The sequence below is a fragment of the Lissotriton vulgaris genome, chromosome 1_1 (genome assembly GCF_964263255.1).
Source record: "Lissotriton vulgaris chromosome 1_1, aLisVul1.2, whole genome shotgun sequence".
NCBI lineage: Eukaryota > Metazoa > Chordata > Amphibia > Caudata > Salamandridae > Lissotriton > Lissotriton vulgaris.
Window position 1 is genome coordinate 1443010346 of NC_141685.1, and position 22136 is coordinate 1443032481.

Here is a 22136-nt window from a genome sequence, read left to right on the forward strand (position 1 = left end):
TTTGGCTGCTTGGTGGTGGCGGGTGGCTGCGGTACCACGGCACCGTACCGCTGGAGGCCTGCGCTGACTGGCTGACCCAGGGAGCGCGGAGGAGGATGCAGCTGTCCCTGTGGATGTTGTGGTTGACTGCGTGTCCTCCTCCTTCTGGGCCACCAGCCACCGATATTCGGCGACAGTCGCCTCCAGTTTCCGTTGCCGGGCCCGTCTAGCCAGCTCCTTCCGTGACAGTTTGGAAGGAGCATCTATATGAAGAAAGAAAAACATAGTCTGTAACCAATGCTCTTTAAGATTAACACAAAATAATTCAGCAGAAAGTTGTGTCACAGTAGAACTAGCAACTTGCAAGCACAGTACATAACATTTGTGGCCTGTATCTATCTAACCTCCCACTTCTTCAGCCTTGCTCTAACATTAGCGGGAGTTTCAGGAATCAATTCTATGAGCACTATGGACTCAGTACATTAGAGTCGACTATGACAGTACACCAGTCTTATTCTTCTTCTTCTCTCTTGTTGAGCGAAATTGGTACGTAAACTTCTGTAATGCTAGCGCAGTCAACTTGCACGCCATGATGACACAGGCTTGCGTTACTGTACCAGTCCAGTACATGCAGGTGGTGAAGCTCTTACTTTTCTATTACGGGTGGCACTGAGAATAATTTGTTACAAGGGCTACTGCTTAATTAATTTAACTTTCACCCTACAGTGCCAATGACTACTAGAAAAGGAAAATGAAGAAGATAAATAATATGATTATCTATCCCTTCACATGATATGTATTTGATTACATATGGGATGACTTTAGGTGCTTTGTTTTTTATTGATTGAACACTGATAGGCCACACATGAATGACAGAGTTGTACTAAAATTATTAACAGAGGTAGTGAGTGGCCCCCGTAATCGCCATATATATGCTGTGCTTGCAATACAAAGTACTGTTACTATTCATGGTAGTATTCGGAAAAATTACAACTTCTTTTCCTTGCCTTTCCTACACTGGAACGGACGTGCAGGTGCGGTGTTACATGCTCTTCAAAGTAACACTAAGTTCATCCAGTGATCGTCTACTCTCTCTACATACACATATGCTATCTATGAGTCAGATAGTACCATGATCCAGGCATCCATCCATTCAAAGTAAATGTCAATCATTCTTCTTAATGTCTCAAGTGGACAAACTTTACTTTTTCTCACGGGAAAAGAACATTTTCATTTTATTTTGGAAACCGCAAGCCATGCATCCGTGCTTGACTTGCATTTGAATTTCAACCAAAGGATATATTGCGCACACATACAGTTTCTGTTTCACCCACCCAGGCAGTCCTCTTTCCTTTCTCCTTCCACCCATCCTTGCTTCATCCTTCAACCGGACATGCATCATATTCCCAGCCACCTCGGGCAGCATTCAAAAACACGTATCATTCTTTGCCAATCATCATTACTTTTAATTCGCTCGTCCTTCCACACTTACTTACACCCTTCTTTCCTTTTTCGTTCATCCCATCCATTAAGTTCATTTCTAATCTGACTTGGATTCTCGAAAAAACTTTCACAGCTGAGTTGAAGTCAATTTAGAGGGGGCTACTATCTGTTTAATAAAAACTTAGTTCTAAATTTGTAAGTCTTCTTAACAGTATAGTATACTTGCACTGTACAACATATACACCGTGCAGAGAGCAGACTCTGCAGTCTGCTATCTCAATAAGTAAGGAATATAATAGCTTACCACTGTCCGCCACTACCATGGCATCCCGCACAGCAGCTTCTGCTGGCTGTTGCACTGCCTCCGCCCCAGGAGTGCCCACCTCCACGCTGGCCCCGGCACTGGTGGATGGTTGTGCCGATGTTCCGCCTAGAAAATACATTTCAGATTTTTAGATGCCATATACAACACTCCCTAGTATTTTGTCTAGGAATGAAAAAATGTCACTACGACTACACAAACAAATGTAATAATTTGTGACTGTCTAGTCAAAACTAAAAATTGCACTTTTTTACAGGGAAGGGTGTTATCTTGCTACACTTTTTGGCACAACTGATGAATGCTTGCTTTTTAACATGCACCGTTTTTCTCATAACAGACAGAAGCTTCCCTTCTAAGAACAAGAGCAACATCAGATCATCATCACTAGGACGGAGTCAGCAACGATTCAGCACCACAACGAAGATTTGAAGTTCCAACCAGGTGAGGGCTCGCCCATAATTAATGTGTGAGATCACTAAGCACTTTTCCATTTTCAATCCACCGTTTATGTTGTATGATGAACTTGATTTTAATAAATGTTTTTACTTTTAATAAAGCTTTGAAACTTACATAGACTCTGTGGTTTTTAGTCATTAGTGAGTGAGCGAAAGGGTTTGCAATTTGCAAGCATGAGTCCGTGGCTCTGACAGTTCTGGACTCTGACTCCATAGTCTTATGTCCTGGGTTGGATAATCATCATTGGGGATCAATTAACAATGAATTAGGGAGCTAAATGACTCTGTCACACTAGATAGTTAGTAAGGAGATTGGGGGTTCAAATTCTGTTATGACTGAGGTATGTGGAAAGTCTAACTGCGCTTATTATAATTGATAAACAATACATTATTTAGTGTCCATAGTTCTGTTTGTGCAGAATTGTCCCTGCAACAATAGTAGTATGGATTGTCCTCCTATCCAATCAAAAAGTAAACTAGTATCTTATTCTTTCTTGGTGGTCATTGACAGTTTATTGTTGGGAATTGTCAAAGCATAAACATTTAGAAGACTTCAAAAGACATTATGGACAACCCAGAGGACTGCACTCAGTGCATAGAGCTATTGCTGAATAGAATGGGAGTTTCATTTGACACCTTTTGCCAACAGACAGACTAATAATATTAATCTAGTAGTACCACAGGGAGTCATAGGAGAGGCAGGATATGAATTTAGAATCAGTCTACATGAAGATCAAAGACAATGTAGGAAAAATCTAATGTGGAACGTTAGTAAAAAATAGGTACTCTAAAAGATAGGGCAGTATAATTATTAATATTAGCATGAAAACTTACTGGGGCCAGCAGAGGAGCCCTCGCCGGACCGATCCTGGCCTTCCTGGTCCTCGTCCACCGGCGCCGCTACCTCCTCCTCTGTCCTCTTGCCCCTGGGGGGAGCTGATGTACAACTTGAAAGAAAGACCCAAACATGGATGATTGTTTTCAACCAAATCAAACACTTCAAAAGAAAAATAACAAATTATTTCGGGGAAATAGCAAATAGACAACAATTGCACTACATTTATTGACGTATCTGATGTGGTCTACTAGGATATTAGTATTGCTGGATTCGCGGACCGTCGACTTGGAAATGTATGTAAATAACTAAACAAACTACAAAAAGGTTAGACTAGGACTGGCAGGCAGCACTGCGCAGCACGCGAAGTGACAGACAAAGTACATTGTGATTGCAGACCAGTGAGAACACTAAAAAGTAAGTTTGTACTATATAGCCAGTCATTAAAATACTCAAACTATCAATCCACCACAACTATCTCTTCTTAGTGGCAGGTGTACAAAGGAAGGACTGGACTTGAGTCTCTAGGGGCAGATTTACAAGTCCCTTGTTTTGCTCCGTCGTTGCGTGACTTTGTGACGCAGTGGCAGCACTAAAGAGGCGCCATGGTGCGGGTATATTAACAACCTGACACATCTGGGAGATGCATCACGTTGTAAAGCCCTAGGCCATCAGGGGCGTTCTGGTGCAAGGGAGTGTGTTCCTGTGCAGGAATGCATCCTAAAAGTGGCTGAGTGAAATCTACAAGATTTCACTCAGTCTCTTTTAGGCCAATGCTGCGTCACTCAAAACCCTTCGCCTGCTTGAAGCAGACGTACGGCTTGACGCAGCTCTGGGGAGATAGGGCACCCCAGAGCATTGCTGGAGCTGCGTCATGGTTGCGACGCAACTCCAGCAATGCGCTGCCTTTAGGGCACAGATGCGTGACGCTTCTGTGTGGTTTTTGCCCCATGGTGCGCCGCATTGTAAATGCGGCGCACCATGGGTGGTGGAGTCGTGGCGAACAATTTCTGGCGTATCCCTGCTAATTTGCAGGGATGCGCCAGTAATTGTAAATCTGCCCCTTAGTGTCTAGCATTATGCAGTTCTGTAAAGTACACTCATAAATAATTACTGAGGCCAATGAAATGTGCAAAAAAAATCGAAAACAAATAAGCATAGTAGCACCGCCACTGAGCAGGAGAGCAGTGAACCTGAAATGCAATCACAGAACATTTTGAAACATAATTTACCTACAATCTAATCGGCAGCATTATTGCTCTTCGGAAAAAACAAAAATGTGCAATATGATAACACATAGAGCAGGAGAAAACAGAGTAGTGATTAAATAGCTACTACTACTCATCAAACCCAGGGATCTCGACGCCTAGCAGGTCGAGCAGGTCGTATTCACGGTCCAGGAGGTCGGACCACCAGTGCGTGGCCTGGTTGTAGGTGCGCCGGACCCGAGAGTGTTGATACATGGCCCGGCACGCCTTCTCCCAACGCTTCCGACGCTCCCGGAGCCCGTACCCGCTAGCGATCCTGCCGCCTGCCGCAATGGTCTTGGGGAGGCGGCGCTGCACATAGTAAACCAGTGCGGCCACCTCCTCCGCGCTGAAGATCTCCAGGGCTGTGACTAGCTCCACCCGCAATCGCCCGCATGGGAGCCGGGTATGGGGTGCGGGACCCTTCCTCTTCTCCTTCCCGGCTCCCTTTGCCATGGTCCTGTACAGCAGAAAGAAAAAAAAAAGGAAATAGGGAAAAAAGTTTTAAAAAGTAGCTTTAAAAGTAACAAAAAGTTGAAAAAAACACAAAATATATATCTAGAAAAAAAGAGGGATAGATATAGAGTAGAAAAGATAAAAAAAAAGTCCAAAGAAACAATGGATTGCACAGATGAAAGGAGGATTAGAAAGCAGGCACAGAACCATAGCAATGAATGAAAAACAAGATGGCCGCGCCCATTGAGGACCGCATGGTTAAGTTTGCTGGATTTTTCACCTGCGAGTATGCAAAAACATGCGTGAACTCATAATAGCGCGCCGCACACAACGCAACATTGTCAATAGCGCCCGGAAACGGAAATACGCAATGCGCACAAGATGGCCGCGCCCATGGACGACCGCATGGGCAACCTCACGGTCGGTGCTCTGTAAGCAGTCCGCGAATAAGCAAAAAAAGGGCGAACACGCCAAAAAAAAGAAATCTGCAAATTCGCACGAATACGTGCATTGCCAGTTCGATTTAGAGGGAATTTGCGCCCCGCGAATCTCGCGAAATTGCAGAAAAACGAATTTTCCAAAACTGAAAGCACTTAGCAGGTGTAAAAGTTCAAGCTAATTTGTAACCATTCCCTGTAGTGCTTCCTGAGGGGCCCCTCCAGAGTTCAGTTGCCTACTTCCAACTCAAAGCAGGGTCAGAGAATAGTTACAAGTATGGCACAATGCTCCTGTAAAAAAAAATAAACTGCAACAGGAAGCACTTACAGCTAAGGAAGCAGGTGCCAGACTTGAAGCTCAAATTCAGTGACACATGTACCAGCCCCAAATGAATTAATCTCAGTTGAGGCTGGGAAGGTGTGCTTTGCTTTCCCCCCATAATCTACAGTGGTGAACAAGAGGGTGGTAGTGGTGAACCAGAGGGTGCTGTGATAAACCAGAGGGAGACAGTGATGATCCAGAGGGTGGCAGTGATGAACCAGAGGGTGGCAGTGATGAACCAGAGGGTAGCAGTGATGAACCAGAGGGAGGCAGTGGTGAACCAGAGGGTCATGAACCAGAGGATAGCAGTGATGAACCAGAGGGTGGCACTGGTGAACTAGAGGGTGGCAGTGCAGAACCAGAGGGTGGCAATGATGAACCAAAGGGTGGCAGGGATGAACCAGAGGATGGCAGTGATCAACCAGAGGGTGGCAGCCTTGACCCAGAGGGTGGCAGTGAACAACCAGAGGGTGGCAGTGATGAACCAGAGGGTGGCACTGGTGAACTAGAGGGTGTCAGTGATGATCCAGAGGGTGGCAGTGGTAAACTAGATGGTGGCAGTGATGAACCAGAGGGTGGCAGTGATGATCCGGAGGGTGGAAGTGGCAAACCAGAGGGTGGCAGTAATGAACCAGAGGGTGGCAGTGATGAACCAGAGGGTAGCAGTGGTGAACCACAAGGTGATGAACCAGAGGATAGCAGTGATGATCCAGAGGGTGGCAGTGGCAAACCAGAGGGTGGCCGTAATAAACCAGAGGGTGGCAGTGATGAACCAGAGGGTGGCAGTGGGGAACCACAAGGTGATGAACCAGAGGATAGCAGTGATGAACCAGAGTGTGGCAGTGGTGAACCAGAGGGTGGCAGTGACGATCCAGAGGGTGGCAGTGGCAAACCAGAGGGTGGCGGTGATGAACCAGAGGGTGGCAGTGTCAAACCAGAGGGTGGCAGTGGCGAACCGGAGGGTGGCAGTGATGAACCAGAGGGTGGCAGTGATGATCCAGAGGGTGGCAGTCGCGAACCAGAGGGTGGCAGTAATGAACCAGAGGGTGGCAGTGATGATCCAGGGGGTGGCAGTGGCAAACCAGAGGGTGGCAGTATTGAACCAGAGGGTTGCAGTGATGTACCAGAGGGTAGCAGTGGTGAACCACAAGGTGATGAACCAGAGGATAGCAGTGAGGATCCAGAGGGTGGCAGTGGTGAACCAGAGGGTGGCAGTAATGAACCAGAGGGTGGCAGTAATGAACCAGAGGGTGGCAGTGATGAACCAGAGGATAGCAGTGATGAACCAGAGTGTGGCAGTGGTGAACCAGAGGGTGGCAATGATGATCCAGAGGGTGGCAGTGATGAACCAGAGGGTGGCAGTGGCAAACCAGAGGGTGGCAGTGGTGAACCAGAGGGTGGCAGTGATGATCCAGAGGGTGGCAGCTGCGAACCAGAGGATGGCAGTAATGAACCAGAGGGTGGCAGTGATGAACCAGAGGGTGGCAGTGGTGAACCAGAGGGTGGCAGTGGTGAACCAGAGGGTGGCAGTAATGAACCAGAGGGTGGCAGTGGTGAACCACAAGGTGATAAACCAGAGGATAGCAGTGATGAACCAGAGGGTGGCAGTGGTGTACCAGCGGGTGGCAGTGATGATCCAGAGGGTGGCAGTGGCAAACCAGAGGGTGGCAGAGGCGAACCAGAGGGTGGCAGTGATCAACCAGAGGGTGGCAGTGATGATCCAGAGGGTGGCAGTTGCTAACCAGAGGGTGGCAGTAATGAACCAGAGGGTGGCAGTGATGATCCAGAGGGTGGCAGTGGTGAACCAGAGGGTGGCAATGATGAACCAGAGGGTGGCAGTGGTGAACCACCAGGTGATAAACCAGAGGATAGCAGTGATGAACCAGAGGGTGGCAGTGGTGCACCAGAGGGTGGCAGTGATGATCCAGAGGGTGGCAGTGGCAAATCAGAGGGTGGCAGTGATGAAACAGAGGGTGGGAGTGATGATCCAGAGGGTGGCAGTGGCAAACCAGAGGGTGCTGTGATGAACCAGATGATGGCAGTGATCAAACAGAGGGTGGCAGTCTTGAACCAGAGGGTGGCAGTGGTGAACCAGAGGGTGGCAGTGGTGAACCAGAGGGTGGTAGTGGTGAACCAGAGGGTGGTAGTGGTGAACCAGAGGGTGGTAGTGGTGAACCAGAGGGTGACAGTGGTGAACCAGAGAGTGGCAGTGGTGAACCAGAGGTTGGCAGTGGTGAACCAGAGGGTGATATTGATGAACTAGAGGGTTGGCATTGGTGAACCAGAGGCTGGCAGTGATGAACCGGAGGGTGGCCTCAATGAACCACAGGGTCGCAAACAGGCTGGACACGTAGAAACAACATGGTCGCAACCGTTGCGACACACAAATAAGTTCGCATTCCCGAACTGGCAAAAACCCTTTCACAAATTCGCAAATTCGCACGAATTCACGGATTTTGCGAATTGCGAGTTTGCTTTTGCACCAATTCGCGGACCGCGAAGTCGCAAATTTCGCCCATACTTATTCCAGATATGGCAGGCCTGAAGGCGGCCTTTGTAGCAATAAACTAGTCTCCTTCAATATAGCTGTTAGGACTACAAATCCATTTTACCAAATTATGTCCATAAAACTCTTGATGTCAGCTTTGCAGGTATTAGTAAATTTTTATAATTACGCCACTGACCAAGAAATATTAACTGCTTTAGGTCAACTGGGCTCCGATCTGTCAAGAGATAAGATTCTTTTCAGAGGGAGGAGATATTAACATTCAACTATGCCAGCTGCCAGCCAATAAAGTATGTGGCCTGGTCAACCCCAGGAATGATGATGTTACCCACTTTTTACATACAGATTATAGAGAGAAACTCAATGAGTTACTTTTTAAATATGACCTGGGTTTTAGCAATGAACTTGGACACAGCCCAGTTGATGTAAATAACTTGTACATTCAATGGAAGTGTGGGAAGTAGCATTATTGACTACCTGCTGTTCCCTAACCACTACTCTGCCTTAGTTAATAAATACACTCTACATGACTTTGCAATGAGCAATCGCTTTCTTCTGAGCTTATAGTTGGACACAATTCTCGTTAAAAATCAAGGGGTCTGTCACCACACCTCATCAGTTGAGCGCATCGAACTCTCTCATTTAAATGGTTACACTATGCACTGGTCTATGGTTGACCCCATAAAATATTTAGAACAACTAATGCAAAACATTTGTCTAGATGAGTCAGCAGAGGCTACTACATATATAGATTCATTCAATCTAATTACCAAGGAAATCAAAGCAGGGCTAACCTCCCATGAGAAGAGAGGAGCAGCAAACATTAAGAGCTGGTTTGATCATGTCTGTACTCAGGCTCATAAAAACCTGAAATGGGCTCTAAGCGCCCTTCCCAGGAACACCACCCATCCTACCCAATAACACCATTGAAGTACAAAACAGTAAATGGGCATACAGCTTTGCCCTAAAACACAACAAAAAAGGTTTGAGGTTTTGAGGTGCCCTGTGAAAATTTACACAAGGCTTGTTGTATTAATGACAGCACAGGATTTTGGCATTTTATATATTCCCCTTTTTTAAGTGATGATGATAAACCCAGACTTGAGATCGCAGTTACAGAAGAAGGCTGACTTTCTCATTATTCTACATTATATGCCAGTACAACTGAGTGTGGTAGTAACCGCACGCCATTAGTGCCCGTGGCTGACTTACCAATGTCCACACTCTCGCAAAACTAGATTGATCTCAATTTCACCCTGGAAGAGGTCATATCGACTCTAAAGTTGAGCAAAGGAGGAAAATCGCTGGGGCCCAGATGGCATCCAGATCGAACTTTTTTGGGCTAATATTGATTTTTGGGGCCCTCCCTTGACTTAGATCCTATCAGAGTGTTGGATTACTAAATTCCTGGCATCATACTCAACTTCTCCCTCACCATGACCCACAGGTCAATGCTATCTCCTCCACATGCCCAACACCCTCCGCATCCTCCGCAAGACATACAAATGGATCCCTTGAATCCAGAAAGGCTGTCACCCACGCACTCATAACCAGCAGATTGGACTACGGGAACGCCCTCTATGCCAGAATCAACATATCCCTGCTCCAGAAACTCCAGACCATCCTGAACACTGCTGCCAGACTCGTCCTCTGCATCACACAACAAGACCACATCACACAGGACCTACGAAACCTCCACTGGCTCCCCATCAGGAAGAGAGTGACCTTCAAGCTACTCACTCACATCTACAAATCCCTCCACAACAATGGACCAAAATACCTCAGCAGAAAAGTCTCCTTCTAGGCAACCAAGAGAAGCCTCTGATCCACCAACCTTGCCCTTGCCAAACCCCTGTGCATCTGCAGAGCCAGGACGGGTGGAAGAACCTACTCCTACATCGCGTACAAATGCCTGAAATGAACACCCGCTCAGCATCAGACGTTCCCCACTCTGCATACCTTCAGGAAGAGCCTCAAAACCAGGCTCTTTGGGTGAAACCTAGCTGCTTGTCCCCCCCCAGCGCCTTGAGATCCTCACAAGTGAGTAGTGTCATTCATAAATCCCTGATTGATTGATTGATTGATTGATTGATTGGTCAGAGTCTCATATTGTGTCAATATTTAAGAAAGGTGATCGTATTTGCTTGCCCATTACATACACATCTCCTGTTAGATTCACAATTTAAAGTGGTTGGTCGCATGCTTTTATGTAGACTACATTAGTGGGCTGACTGTAATAACATTATTTTGGATTTACAATACGGATCCTGACCGGGAATTGGGACTATGAAGCAGGCTATCAACCTGAACTTGCTGATAGGCAAATATGTACACATAAAACGTGGCAACTTGTTTATGGTATTTGTCGATCTGTCCTCTGCTTTTGACTATGTAGTCCATGATAAACTCTGGTCTGTCATGCTCACAATGGGAGTGGAAATCACTATTGTCAACTTTCTCAGATATCTATATTCAACTAGCACTGCAAGGGTCTGAAAGGTGAATGCACTCAAGCATTTAGCATTCAAAAATGGATTCAACAAGATTGATACTTAATCGTTTTTTGTTTAATCTCACATTAACCCCTTGCATGCTCATGACGAGCTGAGCTCGTCATGAGCTAAAGTGCTCCAGTGCTCATGAGGAGCTGAGCTCGTCATGGCCATTAGAATGCTTGCACGCTGGGATAATTCCCCTGCTGTGCTGAATGTTCTATTGAAACGGGTGTGGCCGTGACGAGATGGGCACAGGAGCACTGTAGCTCATGACGAGCTGAGCTCGTCATGAGCACCGGGGCGCTGGCTGGCTTGGCTAGTACTCTTGTCAATAAATGTTGTGATCTGCCGCAAGTTGGGCATCGACCCATACTGGTTCTGCTTTATACAGATGATGCAGTGCTTATGGCTCGCACCCCGCTTGCCCTCTAGCGTCTTCTCAATGCATTTATACACTATATGCAGAATCTGGGGTTACAAATCAACACAAGCAATACCTTTGGTAGAAAGCAGGCAAAAGAACAGCAAAATGTGGTAACATTCAAATTGACAACTCCATCTTATCGCAAACACCGTTTTTTTCATATTGAGGAATCCTATTTGACTGCGCGGGGAATTGCTGTCAATTCTAGAAAACTCCAATTCGTTAAATCCATTATGGCCCTGTTACACTGTTACACCCAAAAGAAATGTTAACTATATACATTTCCAAATGTTGATCAATTGCGATGTATGGTTCTGAGTTTTGCGGTTATGTAAATGTTGAGGCTTTACAGCTGTCAGAAAATGCTTTTTTTTTTTAATCCTCTTGCGCTTCCAAAAAGCTAATGCAATTTTGCATGCTATTCTGAGTTGGGTGCATCATATTTAGCAAACTTCATAAAGGTTTAGCCAGTTTTGCTCTGGGATAAAATTTGCCCATCTGTCTTCACAGAACTTAATCGAGCCATCACAAAGGATTGTTGTGGATTGGAGCATGCTCTAACAATCCCTTGGCTAAAGTTTGTCAAACAGTTCATGTCTGACATTGGCTACTCTGAATCTTAAGACAATCCAGTAATCCTGAGTAATTTCCTGAGGAAATCGCTAAAGCTGGAATGTTTACAATTACTTGAGGAACTGAGGTTGTCAGTTGAATTGGTTAAACCTACTATTTCCCAAAATTAAAGGATTTTGACCAGTTTTTCAAAGCAACCTTACCTAGTTAATGTACTCAAATCCCAGCATAGATTTGTTCTGACACGCTTTAGGCTTGATATTTTTCACCTCTTGATGAGCTTTCCTAATGTTAATAATTGGCCATATGAGTTGATGTTTTGTCCCTGTGATAACCTATCCAAACAGTCCACCATGCATATATTGTTTTTTTGTAAATTTTATGCCAATTTGAGAAACTCTTTTATCAAGCCGTTAATGAAATCTCTAAATTTTAGGCATTGTGGACTGGTTTGTTTATATTTACAATTATGTCACAATTTGTAGATATGTATGGTTTTATCATGATTTTTCCCGAAGAAAGATGCTATTGGGTGAGCAGATTACTGTTGCCATACCTTAAATTATGTCTGTATTTTTAGTATCCCATTTTTAAAATCTATTTTTATCTAATTTACTGTATTGTATTTTACTATGTACGCTTTTTTGCTTCACTACGTGATATCCAATAAAGCCTATTTACTCAGTAACATTGTTCTGGTGTCCTGACAACAGACAAGAACAACTGAGTGCTGTAAACAAATAGAGTTAAAATAAGGAAAGACATGCACGCGGGTCAAAATGAAAAGCACATGCATACAAATGATAAACAATGCACAACGGGGGTTACACTTTACTTGACACTGCAGGATGGCCTTTAACATTACATGGAGTCTGTAGGTATTCCAAGTGTAGCTCCATACCAAAAGGCACAGTGGTTAGAGCACCAGTAGAGAGCAAACAGTAGCTAGAGTTTTATGGCGGTTTAGGAGATTGCAAGGGAGGGGAATCCTGACAGTACTCCGACAACTTATTACATTTAATATGTGATATCTTTTGTATGGGAACAGCATACCCACAAAGAACTTCACACAAGCCTTTTGTTACCCAAGACCCTTTGGATTCTCAGCAGGGTGGAAGGAAATTCCAGAGCTATATGTAGGGGAAAGATTCTAGAAGTTAATCCCAGCTGACACTAGGTACACAAATAGGACCCTCAGAACCACCCTTCAATTCACTCTCTGACCTGCGGGGGACCCCGAGAACAACTGCTTTGTACTTCAGAGAACTGCCCAACTGCTTGAGCCTGCTTTGTACCGTAGAGTACTGCCCTGCTGCCACCAGAGAACTACCCAGCTGCTTGAAGCTTGGATTGTACCTTCAGATGAATGCCCTGCTGCTTGAGGCCTGCCTTGTAACTGGATCCTAGGACTACTAGAGTGCCTCCAAGGGTCTGGTGCCTGACTTCCAGTTCGGAGCAACATGGACACCATAAGCTTCAGAGGCCTCTCTGCAAGTGGCCAGCTGACCTACTGCACTGGATCTGCATGGACCTGCAACTGGACCTGCTTAAGTCCTGCTGGTCCCTGTCGGAGTGAATTCCTGATCTTTAAAAGGTGGCTCCCCAGGTCCTGGACCTTTGGCTGGCATCAGTTGAGCGCCTCCTAGGCCATTCAAACAGTACTAGCACCGATCTTCCTGCACCAGTTCATAGTAACCCTGCACTTGCTAATAACAGGAACATTGGCTTGAAAAATCTGATTATGTGTGGGACCATTTTAATACAGCCCAGAAAGGCTTTCTGTGCCTGTGGCTCCAACTGAACCCCGATCCTGTTTGGGACCACATTATGTGACAAGATCAGACTAGCTGAATGAACCTGCGTGTGCTGCCTTACAGCCTGGTCAATGGTGTGACATGGTTGGATCTATGTTAAGTCATTTTCCGGGTTGAAAAAATGCTAGAAGGAGTAGCACAAAATTAAGCAATTTATGCCTATAGTTCAGGGAGACCAAATTGATCTTCATGCCAATGTATTTCCATTTCACAGCAGTCTGTTCCACTCAGTATCTACCTCCCAGGCCTGCTTGAGTTGAATGGTGCCTCCCGTTTGAAATAAGAAACCGTATTGTAAAATGTAGGTACCCATCTTATATAATCCAAGGATATGATTAGCTTGGTTAATGGAATGAATTCCCATAGCTTCTCGGGAAACCCCAGGATCTTCTCTACTATTGTTTGCATCAGAAAAAGGTAGATGTGTGTATATATATATATATATATATATATATATATATATATATATATATATATATATATATATATATATATATATATATAATATATATATATATACACAGGAAACCTACGGCGGGCAATGCAATTTTGCACGCCAATAGTCATCATCCTATTAGCTTTATCAAAAGTATACCATACGGCGAACTATTACGGCTTAAACGCAATTGTTCGACTGATAAGAGCTATGACAGTGCCAAAAAACAAGCACTAACACGCTTCAAAGATAGGGGCTACAAGAAAGGACATCTGACAACTGCCGAACTCAAAGTACAACAAATAGATAGAAAAACCTTATTATCTTCTAAACCTAAAGACACTGAAGATAATACTGTACGTATGATCACTACATACAATGAGAAATCGGCACAAATTGTCCAGATCTTTAAAAAGAACTGGCACATTCTCCAAACAGACAGTATCCTGAAAAAGCATATCCCTGATCGCCCCGCTATAACATACAAAAGATGTTTATCAATAGGCGACCATCTTATACACAGCCATTTTGCTAAATCTACAACCACCAAAAACAAACTAGGTATTAATGGTTTTTTTCCTTGTAATAAATGCAAGGCCTGTAAATTTAGCAGAAAAGTCACAATCTTTGAGAGTAGTCCAGGGGACTCTAGACCAACTAGGACTATTAATAAGTTTTACAATTGCAATTCTGAATATACAGTATATTGCCTTGTCTGTCCCTGTAAAAAGAGATATATCGGTAGTACGAAAAATCCTACCAAAAAGCGCATATTGGAGCACATGCGCGCTATCTCCAACAAAGACCCCACCTACCCTGTCGCGAGACATTTTGAACAGTACCATCAAAGCAACAGGGATCTGTTGCAATTTTATTGCATTGACGGGGTAGAAAAACATGAGAGAGGGGGCGACAGACTGAAAAAACTTAGAGCCAAAGAGTCCCGGTACATAATAGAACTCCAAAGCATGAGCCCGGCTGGACTCAACAATGATGAAGAGCTTTGGACTCATCTGGACTAACTCTTATAAATGTGACATGGTGGTTTGCATAGCTATGAATTTACACCTATGAAACAGAATAATGTGGTGTAAAAGATAGAAATGTGTTTGCATATATAATGCCTGATTCCTTTCTTTGTTTCGTATAGCAATGCCTGATGGGGCTATCACTGAGACTAAGTTTCTTATGTCAAATTAGAAATAATACAAAGTGATAGGTTTTATTGGCCATATATTCATGTATATTTGAGGATTAATTGCCCATCCAGGGCTCAATTTTGTGATTTCAGCAGGCTGAAATACATATGGACATTGTGGGATATTGTTCTACTAAAATTGTGTTGAACTCCAGTACGATGTCATATATGTTGTCTGCAGAACTAGTGAATAACATCACAGGTTACACTTGAAAAAAATACGTTTTCATAACATAATTAGGACACCTGTGCTTACATGAATTTATTTATCATGTGAATGAATTTTTAAGTTGATCGTTGATCATTGAATTTTGTTTTAGAGCACTTGCACTTTGATAGATATTATATGATTTTATTGCATTTATAACCCACTATAAGATGGCCGCCACCACACTGATGTCTGGATGGTATGAACTATGTCCTTTGTTTGTTTCCATTACTATGGAGAGGAAGGGTGGGTTTAAAATGGTTGTAATTCACAAGGGTAATCGACATTGAAAAAGCCGCGAGGTGAAACGCGTCTGTCGAGAAGGAGGGGAGAGGGAACAAAAGCACCAAATAAAGCATTTCTAGCTTTATATCATCACCCTGCGTGTGCCTCTTAATTTGGGAAGTAAACTAATTCTTACTGCTTTGTGAGGAAAATATATATGCACACACACACACACACACACACACACACCCACACACACACACCCATACACACACACACACACACACACACACACACATTAATGTGTTTGTTAGTACAGAAAAGAGAAGCCTGCTTTTTGGAATCTGCCCATCAAGTGGCTGCTCTAGTGATTATTTCAGTCAAAGGGCTTGGCAATCCCCCTGGTAACAAATACCTCAGGGTGATACCTTCAGTTTGCTCCTTCTCTGGTGCAAGGCACTAGGTTGCTAGGTAATATGCTTCCAGGTCTGGAACCTCAAACCCTTCTCTCTCATAATGGAACGTCATAGCCTCCCAGCTTATCTTAGGTTGGTTGCCTGACAAAATTGACATTGTTATCAGTGTTTTGAGGGTTTGGAAAAGTTATTTAAAGAAATGGGCACATTCATAAACAGATAAAGACATGTTGGGAGCACTATCATTTTAATAAGTGCAACACGTCGAACCAGACAAAAATGGAAATTTATCAAAGCGTTTTTCTGGTAAATTAGTCTAGCCATTGCCGGGCCATAGTTCATTCTAATAACTAACTCCAGATCCCTCTGAAGACACACCCCTAGATTTAGCAGAGTGTTCCTTCCAGCTAAATAAATATTCCAACTCAGTTTCGGAAGTGTTTTTAGTGAGTGGAAACAATTCAGTTTTTCTAAAGTGATTGATGTTCCAAAAACTTTAACTTCAACCTAATCATGGAGGGAAGGTTCTGAAATGCTCGCCAGAAAAGTAATAAAATATCCTTAGCATATATGGAGAAAATTAGAAAAACCAAGTGGAAATAAAAGCCTTTATGCCTTTATGCATATGTTTTTCCTGCAATTGGTGAGCACTACAATTAGCAAGGGCAACAGCGAACAGTTCTGTCTGGTGCCCCTAATTGCCAGGAATGTATCTGATGTCAATCCATTTGCATGACGTTTGGCCACTGGTTTGGAGTATAGCATCAGTAATAATTGTTGAAAATATACTGCCATGTCAATCCTTTACAGTGTGGCCATCAAAATAGGTCACTCTTAAGCATGGGCGAATTTAGCGAATCTCGCGTTCGCGAATTTTGCGGATTTGCGAACTCGCAATCCGCAAAATCCGCGAATTCTCGCGAATTTGGGGATTTTTATTTTTTTTGTGTTCGGGCGGGTTTCTGCCAGGTCGCGAGGGTTTTTGTACAATTTCGCAAACGCGAACTTACCTGTCGGGTCGCAAGTTTTGCGAACTTGTTGTTTGTACGTGTCCAGCCTGTTTGGGACACTCTTCTTCATCACTGCCACCCTTTGTCACCACATGCCACCCTCTGGCTCACCCATGCCACCCTCTGTTTCATCACAGCACCCTCTGGTTGTCCAGTGTACATTATTGTGGCAAAGCAAAGCACACCTTCCCTGCCTCAAGTGACCTGAATTAATTTGGGGCTGATTAATGTGTCACAGAATATTTTTTTAGCTGGCACCTGCTTCCTTAGTGGTTCCTGATTAGTGATCTTTTGCACTTGCTAAGTGCTTTCATTGTTGCAAAATTAGTTACAACACCTGCCCTGCCCCAACTGACAATAATGAATTAGGGGCTGATTAATGTGTCACTGGATTTGAACTTCCAGCCTGGCTCCTGCTTGTCTCCCTTAGCTGTAATTCAGGACCTTTGTGGCATATGTGAAACTATTCTGAGGGTCAAAGCAGGGTCACATAATAGTTGCAAGTAGGCAACTGAACTCTGGAGGGGCCCCTCAGGAAGCACTACAGGAAATGGCTACTAATGATGAGCTTGAACTTTTGAACCTGGTAAGTAGTTTCAGTTTTGCTAAGATCGTATTTCTGCAATTTAGCGCTTATTCGCGGGGCGCGAAGTTGAACTGGGAAGCCGCGAACTCACGCGAACAGTGCGAGCAAGCCATAAAATCCGCTGCTCGTGGATTTGTGGATTTTGCGGGAAATTCGCGAATCTCGCGGATCGCGAATTTACCGAAAATCCGCAAAATCCGCGAGCGGAACGGATTTTCCGCCCATACTTAGCTCACTCTAAAGAATTCTGTGTATAATACGACTACCGCACTATCCATTTTAGGGTTTCAATTAAGGTAGGGCTATGAACATAGAATGCAATTGGCTACTGTGTGACTAAGTGGAACAAATCCTGATTGCACTGAGGAGATACAGCCTTCTATCAGCAGAGACAGATGATACGCGATCACCTTTATCAGGATCTTATCGTCTAGGTTAAACAATGAGAGTGGGTGGTAAGGAACACATTTAATAAACTCTATTCACACCTTTAGGAGCACCGTGATAAGAGTGTCTCAGAGTGCAGGGGAAATTCAACATTTTAGAGCATATAAAACTCAAGTAGAAGTGAAATCTATGTATTTTTATAACGTTATAGAACTCAGGGGACAGAGCCTGGCACTTTACCTCTCGATGGACTCTCAATGGAAGTTTATATCTGTTCAGCTGGCACTTGTTCACTTAGGAAGAATCTATGGCTGTTTTCTAACCACACTATGGCTAAATTCTCTAGCGCTTTTTCATGTTGTCAGTGGTCCCATCTGTCCGAAAGTATAGAGGCGCTTTGTGGTATCCTGGTTTGGATGCCATGTACCTTTCTCACTAACATGTCTTGCTGCTCAGCCTTTGTGTATGAATGGTGGAATGTTGGATTGTGTGAGGTAATATAGAATGTGTGGGATCCACCCAAAATTAAGAGTTCTAGGGCCTCATTTATGAGTCCTTTGCGTCACTTTTACATCGCTGGTGCGTCACTTTTTGTGACGCACCAGTGGCGTACAAAATGCGCCTTGTTGCGCCATATTTACAAAGTGACATATCTAGGTAGATGCGTGACTTTGTAAACCCCTGCGCCACATTATACCTGCGCCAGGTATAATGTTTGCAAGGGGGGCGTATTGACGCAAGAAAGGGTTGTAGAAGTGACGCAGTGAAATCTATGAGATTTCACTGCGTCACTTCTAGGACGCCGTTGCGTCAAAATCTTGCGCCTGCCTCACAGCAGGCGTAAGACTGACGCAGGCCCTTTCACATGTGGCTTGCCCCATGTGAAAGGACGCATTGCTAGAGTTGTGTCACTTTTGTGACACACTCCAGCAATGCGCCACAATTGCACTTAAAGATACGTCAGAAATACTGACGTATCTGTAACTCATTGCACAATGATGCGTCATAATGTAAATATGACGCATCATTGGTGTCGCAAGGAGGGTGCAATGAAAAGTGACGCATCGCTGTTTTCACGCAGCGATGCGTCACTTTTCATAAATGAGGCCCCTAGTGTTTCCCTTACTCTTTTTAGGCATGTAAAGTTCTCAGCTGGAAAAACTAAACACTTTCATTTTTTGACCTTCACCGATAGATTATTATTTCTTCATGGCACAAAGAACCTCGCTCCTCCTGAAGAAGGAAAAAGGACAATGTAGGGTTGCAGCCATATCTTGAAGGAGACGTCTTATGTTCTCAATGGCCACATGGGCCTGTTCACTCTTCAAGATTGAGAATTGCATTTTGCTATTCTATATGTGGCAACCTTAATGATGGTCTTAGATCACATTGGTGTTCAGATTTTCTGAATCTGTTAACATCCCAAACTCATTCCTCACGGCCGATATGACAAATATGCCCAGTTTTTGTTGCCACCAATTTGCTATTTTAGAATGTAATCCTTTTTTCATGCGAAAGTAGAAAATATGTTAACTTGAGAATAATGGCCTCATTCACAAAGATAAACTTACACTTTTGTGTAAGTTTAGGAATTTTTTTATTCACAACATTTACAACTTACTATGGGGATTCTGCAGTTGGGAAGGGTAACTCTGCACAGAAAAATATAGGTCAGGCCTATTTTTGAATGTGTGGAGTTCTCCGCGCTGACTGTAGCGTCTCCGCAGTCGAAAACTTAGTATTAACCCGTAGTTTGTTAATACAAATATGTGAACTTACACATAAGTGTATGTTTACCTTTGTAAATCAGGCCCATACGGTATATTCTCTGTAGGTACAGGCAACATCTTCTTGCATCTTTCCTTTTGGCATTCCTTGGGCTGCATGAATAGTTATTTCCATAGCTCTGTTGTTTTAGGATCTTTATTCTTTCTGTTTTTTTTTTCTAAAGTCAACAATCCTGCCTTAGATACCATGATCCTTCATAGTGTAACATTAATGCCTTTATCTAAGACTAGCAGCCCGCCCCAGCGTTGCCTGGGGCAGAAAGGGGCTGGGGGCAGTACACCCGCTCCCGCCCGACCCCCTCCCGCACCGCCCCCCTCCCGCCCGACTCACTCGCGCCCCCCCCCCCCTCTTCACTGGCCTCTGCGCTCCACCCCGCCCAGACCCCCTCTTCCAGGGGCTCCCACCTACTCTCCCTGCCCAGGGCCGCCATGAGCCTAGAGCCGCCCCTGTAACCTGTGGCTGAGCTGCTCCAAATAACAGTGATCTACAAGGATTTGGCTGTTTCTTAATATGTCGAAAACCAAAGAATAATTACATACATCTGGTCACCAAGTGGCTGTAGCAGGGCTTTCAGAATGCTGATGTGGATTATCAAATAAGTGAGAATGGTGTCAGAACTCACATATTTGCTCACTCTTCCACCAATACATTCTTCTTAGTGAGTTAAACACCCGCTTCAGAAAGCTGTTTTTCACCTACATTTCACTCAGGCCTTATTTGCACATGTTCTGTGAGAGAGGGAAGCTTGTGCTAGTCTACTGTGTTTGATCTTTTTCCTTGCTAATTGGAAGATTAAAGTTGCTGCCTTCTGAGAGACAGGAAGGCATGCTTTGCTACTGCCTTGCTGTAGGTGTTCTGTGACGAAGCAAGCCTTGCACTACTGCTGCCTCATTTGTATGTGTCCTGTAATGGGAAAAAAGATTGTGCTGATGCAGCCCTAGTCCGAAGTACATCTTTTCCCTTCCACTGACATGCAGTGACACAGCCGTCCGAGAACGCTTTCTGGCAGGTTTTGCAGCAGCCTTTGCTAAGGGCGTTGTGTTTGGTTGCCAAGGGCTGGAGGTTGCTGCAGTAACCAGGCGCCAGTGACTTATCAGGTGAGACATGTTCCCGTTTGTTTTTAATCAAGTTTGTTACTTGTAGCGCCTAATGATGTGCTGATCGAAAGGAAGACAGTCATGAAGAGATCTACCCGATTCTGAAAAATAAAAAATAAAGTTATCCTTATTATTAATTTTTAAAGCCCATATCTTCACTTGGAAGGCCTGCACGGATTAGACATTAAAAGCGAGTTTTAACCTGAGAAGGGTTTCTTAGCTCTAGGTGTTGTACTTCGTCATATCTGTAACGCCAACAGTCATGCAATATTTGGAAAACCGTTCAGTCAGACCAAACATAAGCAAGACTAATTATAAAGTTTCAATGCGTGAGTATTTCCTACTGTTCGGCTTTTTTACTTTGCATTATGGGAATTATAATACCAACTGCGCTCCGTGCGCAGTGTCTCCTAACTGCATCCCAGCCTACAATCGCCTGAGATCCGGGATGACTTTCCGGTGCAGTGTGCTTAGCCATGAGGCTGGTTGTTCCCAGCTGATCCTGATCCTGATGACGACCTGGGGGTCCCCCCATTCATGTCTGCTGTGCCACAGCATGGTGCGGGGCTCTGAATCGGGGAGCGCCTGTGCTCGCCTGTGGATCGTGGCTCTTCCCTACCCCGTACACTCACTGTCACACAACTGGGGACGGCTGCTACAGTCGCATCCATTTCCTGCTGACGGCTGGGAGGTGTGGTGTGGCCTGAATCTCACCAAACAACGCACTGCCCTCGCATATTTTAGACATAGGCTCTGCTGTGCTGAAGCGTCTCTCCGTGTATTTTAATACGGAGCTGCTCCTCGGCTTTGACCGCTCCCAGACCGGAGTGTTGGCGATCTGACCCTGCATAATTGACATAATTTGCAGTGGTGGCTGGCTGCTATGGGGAACGCAAAACAAAATGCGGGGCACTTTGGGTTCCGCTGACAACGCATTGGGCTACGTCTGTACGTGCTTCACTATTTTCCAAGTTTTGCCCTCTCTCCTGCTCTTAGGTCCTAGCTTAAGGAAATCTTGATGCAGGGACACAGGCGTTATCTGGACTCTGATAACTCCCCCACCTACCTCTGAGCGCGGCCAGCCTGGGACGCTGCTCCTCCCCTGCTCCTGACGTGACGACGCACGTCGCGGCTGGCGCTACTTTGGGGGAACTACTTTTTGTAAAACTTTAACTTTTTATATAACGTTTATGTTTTACATTTTTAAAGCCTATGGCCATCTACACACCCTGCCGATTTCAACGGTGTATCGGGTGTGTAGATTGGCGCTGTGGTTCCCGAGTTTACCTTGCCAAAAGGTGCAAGTTCTCTCTTTATAATAGTAGTATAGAAGATGATTAAGTGATGTCCCAAGGTTCTTAGAAACCTCTTGATACCCTATCTAAATATTTTGTCTCTTCAAAGGAATTTTGCAGTATGTCGTTCCTGCGATCAATTAATAGATCTAAGTATAGCCATGTTGAAAACCTTAGCAGGT